Below are 7,721 nucleotides of genomic sequence, written 5' to 3' on the forward strand. Positions count from 1 at the left end.
TTGTGCGAAGACCTATTTAACCCCCCCTGACCCCTTGCCCCTATTCTAAAAAATCCAATGCCGGACACTTTAAAACCCACAGGTTTTATCAAAGATACAAGCTGAAAATCTTTTAAATCTTTAGTTAAACCGAATGAAAACCTTTGGTTTAACCAAAAAAACATTTAGTCTTTGGTCCGGACTGACCAATGCCGGACACTTTAAAATCCACAGGTTTTAAACTCAGTAAAAACCAACTAAAAAGTTTTAAAGTTAAATTTAAATACATATGATATAGATGAATTTACAGAATAAAATATATTGTTTGAAAGAAAGAAGATTTACTGATAATATAAATCCTCATTATGTTACAACAAAAAACGGGAAAAAATGATAAGGGCTACTTGTTCATCTTGTGGAAAAATGAAATCAAAGTTTGTTAAAAGTACAGGGGGTAATTTAGATATTCACAAAGCAATGTTACCTTTATTACCTAAGAAAGGTTTAACACTTCCAGGATATAATTATTGTGGGCCAGGAAATCCCCTAGATAATGGACCCCCTGTCAATGAACTGGATGCAGTATGTATGGACCATGATTTTTGCTATGACAGTGGTGTAAAAAAGGGTACATGTGATAAACAAATGCTTTCCAATTTAAATAAAACTAAATCAAAAACATTTGGAGAAAAGATTGCAAAACATTTAGTTGTAAAACCAGCCATCAAAACGAAATACACACTTGGTCTCGGACAAAAACAAAAGTCAAAAAACGGGAAAAGGGGGTAGAGCAAACTTTTACTACCCCCGGAATCACATGGAGCGATGAATTAGCAGAAGAATTACACAAACCAATTAAAAGAAAATTTAGGAAACGAAGAGTGATAGTTAATGATATTGATGATACTTGGTCAGCTGATTTAGTTGACATGCAAGCTTGTTCAAAATATAATAAAGGAGTAAAGTACTTGTTAACCGTTATTGATATATTTAGTAAATATGCTTGGGTTATTCCATTAAAGAATAAAACTGGAGAATCTGTTACTGAAGCATTTGAAAAAAATAATTTTAGAAGGACGATTACCAGTAAATTTATGGGTGGATGAAGGAAAAGAATTTTATAATAAAAAGTTTGAATCATTTTTGAATAAAAATAAGATTAATATGTATCATACATTTAATGAAGGTAAAGCTGTAGTAATTGAAAGATTCAATAGAACTTTAAAAAGAAAAATGTGGAAATATTTTACAGCAAATAATACTTATACTTATTTAAATAATTTGCAGGATATGGTTGATAAATATAACAAAACAAAACATTCTAGTATAAAAATGACACCAACCGAAGCTAGTAAAAACTTAAATAAAGGTACTGTTTACTTTAATTTATATGGTGATTTAAAGATACCAAATAGTAAAGCAAAATTTAAAATTGGTGATCGAGTTCGCTTAAGTAAACTTAAAAGACATTTTGAAAAAGGATATACACCAAATTGGACAGAAGAAATATTTATAATTTATAAAATTAATAATACAAATCCCAGAACATACACTATTAAAGATTTAAATGATGAAATAATTCAAGGTTCATTTTATGAACAAGAACTTTTACCTACTACACAAGAAGTTTTTAGAATAGAAAAAGTTATTAGACGAGACTATAAGAAAAAACAAGCTTTAGTAAAATGGAAAGGTTACAATGAAAAATTTAATAGTTGGGTTCCGTTTAGCGATCTTGAACAAATTTAATTTAGAAAATAAAAAGTTTAATTATATAAATGAGTAATAAAAATCTTATTTCTAATAATAATGGAATAGAAACAATAGATCAATTAATTATTCACTTAACTAAACTAGCTGCTGCTTACAGAAAAAGTTATAAATTTTGTGGGAGAGTAAGTACCGGATTATATATTACAGCAGGTGTTTTTGGTTGTTCAGCTGCATTAGCACTTGTTCCAGCTATTCCTATATTTGTAGCAGTTGCTGGCGCTGTTCCATCAGTAATTACCATATTTACTAACAGACTAAAACTTGACGACAAGAAATTTATTTTAAAAGCACATCATCACAAAATAAAACAACTAATAACAAAAGCACGGATTGCAGCTTTAGCTGTTCATGACCCTAATGATCCTGGAAAAGTAAATAAAGAAGAAGATAAACAAGTTATTCAGGATATTTTTACAATACTATTAGAAATGCAGAAAGAAAACAAATATTCAATGCCTTTTGAAACGTACATGAAGGAATTTAAACTTAACGGATATAAAAGTAAAAAAGAAGAAGAGCTGTATTAACTTTAATTAAAGATTTTTTCTATAAGTATTTTATATAAATGAGAAAAATTATATCAGTTGAAGGTAATATTGCATCAGGAAAAAGTACGTTTTTAGATATTATTAAAGAATATAATCCTAATTTTAATATAATTCCAGAACCAATTCACGAATGGCAAAATGTTATGGACCCAAGTTATAATTCATATAACCTTTTTGAACTTGCTGCTCAAGAACCTTCCAAATATTTATTTCCTTTTCAGCTAACAACTTTAAACAGTCATATAAAAATGTTATCTTCTGCTAAACAGTTTGATGGTGTTTCTGTCCTTGAACGTTGTTATTTAACTAACAGTAACGTTTTTACAAAACAACATCACGACAACGGTGTTATAAATGACCCCGAGTGGGCAGTATACAATCTTTTCTTAACTGATCATATTATAAAACCATATGGAAAAAACCCAATTGATGGATTTGTTTATGTTAAAACCGATCCAGAAATATGTTTTAAAAGACTTCAAAAAAGAAACAGAACGGAAGAAAATAGAGTTGGTTTAGATTATTTAGAAAAACTACACAAATTACACGAAGAATGGTTAAACAGAATGTTTCAAGAAGGTATTAAAATTTTAACAGTTGATAACAATTTAGAAAAAATGACTTTAAAATCTTATTCAAAAGATATAGATAATATAAACAAATTTCTCAAATCAATATAATTTCTTTAGATGTGTTTTTAGAGATTTTTTTCTATAAGTATATTATATATAGATGGTTAATAGAAAGGTAGATAGAATGATTATGCCAAAATTATCTAGCACTTTAGGAGAAATAATGAATCCAGACAAAAATTCTTATAAGAAAGTTCTTAAAAGAAGAAATGTTATTAAATCAAAACTTGATCAAATAGTTAGCGATGAATATAAAAATCATGTCATTGATAAATTACAAAATGTTATAGATCCTTATCTTTTAAAAAATAATTTATTTGAATGGAACTGTGGTTGTCTATTAACTGAAGAAGAAAATGCTGAAAGATTATGTGATTGTCCCAGACCAAATAATATTCGAAACAATCCTAAAAAAGTTATTGTAACCGACTGTGATACTAATGAAGAAAAAACATATAAAAGCAATTATGCAGCGTCTAAAGACCTTGGTATTAATTCTGGGTTAATAACAATGTGCTGCAAAGGAGAAAACCGAGTAAAATGTGGAATATCAAAAACTAATGGAAAAAGATATAAATTTAAATATTTTATTTCTTCTTAAAGATAATTTAAAACTTTATTTATTTTATAAATTTTTTAATTATTTTTTTAATTATTTTTTTTAATCCTTTTTTGCTTAACGAATTTTATTTTCTAAATATAATATATAGATGGAAATCGAAAGATCCACAAAACAATATTATAAGAAATTTGAAATTAAAATTACATATAGACAAGATCCAAAGAATCAATTATATTTAACTATAAACGACTCTTTTGAAATACTTAAATCTGAACTTAAAACTTTAAAAGGTATAAAAATAAACATTGTTTTAAAAATAACTTTTGCAAAAATAGATAAAACTGATACAATATATAAATCAGCTTATTTTCAATCAAAGGCTTTAGAAATTATTAACACAAACGAAATAAAAAAAACTTTACATCAAGCTTTTGATGAAATAATAAATAGAATTGGTAATTGGATTTCTGAAGGAAGCGGCTGGAGAATAGAGTCAGTTGATGCTCATTATATAAATAGATATAAATATAGTCCATTGGCTGCTTCAAGTTATTTAGAATTACCAAAACCATTACAAAATTCAATGAAAGGATTAATAAATATAAAGAATGATGATAACGAATGTTTTAGATGGTGTCATTTAGCTTACAAATTTCCTGTAACAAAACATTCTGAAAGAGTTTCAAATTATAAAAAACATATAAACGATCTTGATTATACTGGAATTAAATTTCCTGTTACATTAAATCAAATACCTAAAATTGAAGTTTTAAATGAAATATAGTTTAATATATTTGGTTATGAAGAAAATAGTATTTATCCATTGTACATATCAAAATATCAATACGAAGAACACTGTGACATGTTGCTAATTACTAATGATAAAATAAATGATAAAATAAATGATGATGACTGTAAGCCCTCAAGAACTGTAGTCCAACATTATGTTTGGATAAAAGACTTTAATAGATTAATGAATAACAAAACAAAAAATACAAACAAGAAACATTTTTGTAGATCTTTTCTGCAACACTTTATTCAAGAAAGAATATTAAATGAACATATTCCAAATTGTTTAGCTATTAATGGTATGCAAGGTGTAAAAATGCCAAAAGAGGGAAGTAAAGTACAATTTAAAAATTATCATAAAGGTTTAGCAGTACCTTTTGTAATTAATGCTGATTTTGAATCAATAACTAAAAAAGTTTTAACTGCTTTACCATCAACTGAATCTTCATTTACTGAACCATATCAAAATCATATAGATTGTGGTTACGGCTATAAAGTTGTTTGTTGTTATGACGATAAATATACTAAACCAACCCAGATTTATAGAGGTCCTAATGCAGTTTACAAGTTTATTGAAAAAATGCTTGAGGAAGAGGAATATTGTAAAGAAATATTTAAAGAGCACTTTAACAAAGAACTAAGAATGTCTAAAAAAGATGAAAGTGAATTTAAAAAACAAAAGTTTTGTCATATCTGTGAAAAAGAATATATAGAAGATAAAGTGCCAGTACGTGATCATTGTCATATAACAGGAAAATTCAGAGGAAGTGCTCACTCAGAATGTAATATTAATTTTAAACTAACACATAAAATTCCTGTTATTTTTCATAATTTAAGAGGTTATGACGGTCATTTTATTATGCAACAAATAGGGAAATTTAAAAAAGAAATTAATGTTATTCCTAACAATATGGAAAGATATATGGCATTTATGATTTCTGACTTGGTCTTTATTGATTCATTCCAATTTATGTCTCAATCATTGGATAACTTAGTAAAAAATATTCCAGAATTTAAATACACATCAACTGAATTTAATTGTGAAAATGTTGAATTATTAAAGACAAAAGGTGTTTATCCATATGATTACATGGATTCATTTAAAAAATTCAAAGAAACAAAATTACCTTCTAAAGAGGATTTTTATTCAATTTTAAATGAAACTAATATTTCTGATAATGAATACGAACATGCTAAAAATATTTGGCATAAATTTAAAATTAAAACAATGGGAGAATATCATGATCTATATTTAAAAACTGACGTATTACTTTTAGCTGATGTATTTGAAAATTTTAGAAAACTATGTTTAGAGTACTACAAATTAGATCCTTGTCATTATTTTAGTAGTCCTGGGTTAGCTTGGGATGCAATGTTAAAAATGACTGGAATTAAGTTAGATTTAATAACTGATATTGATATGTATCTTTTTATTGAAAAGGGACTGAGAGGAGGAATAAGTTATATTTCAAACAGATACAGTAAAGCAAACAATAAATATATGAAGGATTATAATCCTAAACTTGACAGCAAATACATTATGTACCTCGACGCCAATAACCTTTACGGTTGGGCTATGTGTCAACCTTTACCCTCTGGAAACTTTAAATTTATATCCGAAAAACAATTTAAGAAATTAATTGCAAAAGGTAAAAGTAACTTTATAGTTGAATGTGATCTTGAATATCCAAAAGAATTACATAAAACCCACAACGATTATCCTTTAGCCCCAGAAAAAAATTAAAATACCAGATCAATGGCTTTCTGATTATAGTAAAAATATTAAAACAGAATTTGAAATAGGAAAAAATAATGTAAAAAAATTAGTTCCAACTTTAATGAAAAAACAAAATTATGTAGTTCATTTTAAAAATCTTGAACTATATACACAATTAGGGTTAAAAGTAACAAAAATACATAAAATATTAACTTTTGATTCATCTCCTTGGTTAAAAAAATATATTGATTTTAATACTCAAAAAAGATCTAAAGCAAAAAATTCATTTGAAAAGGACTTTTTTAAGTTAATGAACAATTCTGTATTCGGTAAGACGATGGAGAATTTACGCAAGAGGGTTAATATTAAATTAACACATGATGAAAATATTTTATTAAAATACATAGCCAAACCTTCATTTGTTAGTTCAACGATGTTTAACTCTAACCTTTTTGGCATTCATAGAATAAAAGAAAGTTTGTTATTAAACAGACCTTGTTATGTTGGAATGTGCATTCTAGATTTATCAAAATATTTAATGTATGATTTTCATTATAATTACATTAAGGAAAAGTACGAGGGTAATTGTAAATTACTATTCACTGACACTGATTCATTATGTTATGAAATAAAAACCAAAGATGCATATGAGGATTTTTATAAGGACAAAGATTTATTTGATAATAGTGATTACGATAGTAATTCAAAATTTTATTTTGATAATAATAAAAAAGTAATTGGAAAATTTAAAGATGAAGCTGCTGGCATTCCCATTGTTGAATTTGTCGGATTAAGAAGTAAAATGTATTCTTATTTATTAGAAAATGAAGTAAATGTTAAAAAATGTAAAGGAATTAAAAAACTTGTTGTTAAGAAAACAATAGTTCATAAAAATTATAAAGATACTTTGTTTAATTCAACCCAAAGTAATCACACCTTTAAAGTTATTCGTTCTGATAAACACAATCTTTCCAGTTATGTTATAAATAAAACATCTTTATCATGTTATGACGATAAAAGATATATGCTTGATAATGGTATTGATACATTAGCTTATTCTTAAATTAACTCTTAAATTAACTTTAAATTAAAACTTAAATTATAGAACCATAAATTGTTAACTGAATATTCATAACGTTTAAAGAATTAATATAAATAACATCATTTATTTTAAATTCATTTGCATAATTAATAGAAATAGATTCATTTTTTTCTGTTATTTTTTACATTATAACTTTGAAGAATTACATTTTCTTTATTTTTTAATTGTAATTTAGCTTCTCCTTTATCTAATTTAATTGCATCAACAAGAATAATTAAGATGCAATTTTGTTTAATTGTTACATTATTACCATTTTGAACTAAACCAGGACTAGCATTTACAGTTTTCCATTGAAATAATCCACCATCAGTATCTTGGGTATAACATGTTAAAAACAATGGAGGTTTTCTTATTAATTGCCTTTCTATTTGTTTTTCTATTTTATTTACTTTTTCATTTATATTATTGAATATTCCCATTATATTAATTATTCCAGTTAAATAAATGTCCTTATTGGTTAAAATAATTTATAATAGTTTGTTCATTTACTCTTTGATTATGAATTTTTAGTATTTTATACAATAAATCATACAACGGTACTTTATCTTGTAACATTTTAATGAAAAATAAACAATAATATCCGCAAAGCATACTTGTTTTGTCTTGATATTGAACATTG

This window comes from Mercenaria mercenaria, chromosome 6, assembly GCF_021730395.1.
Source record: "Mercenaria mercenaria strain notata chromosome 6, MADL_Memer_1, whole genome shotgun sequence".
Lineage (NCBI taxonomy): Eukaryota > Metazoa > Mollusca > Bivalvia > Venerida > Veneridae > Mercenaria > Mercenaria mercenaria.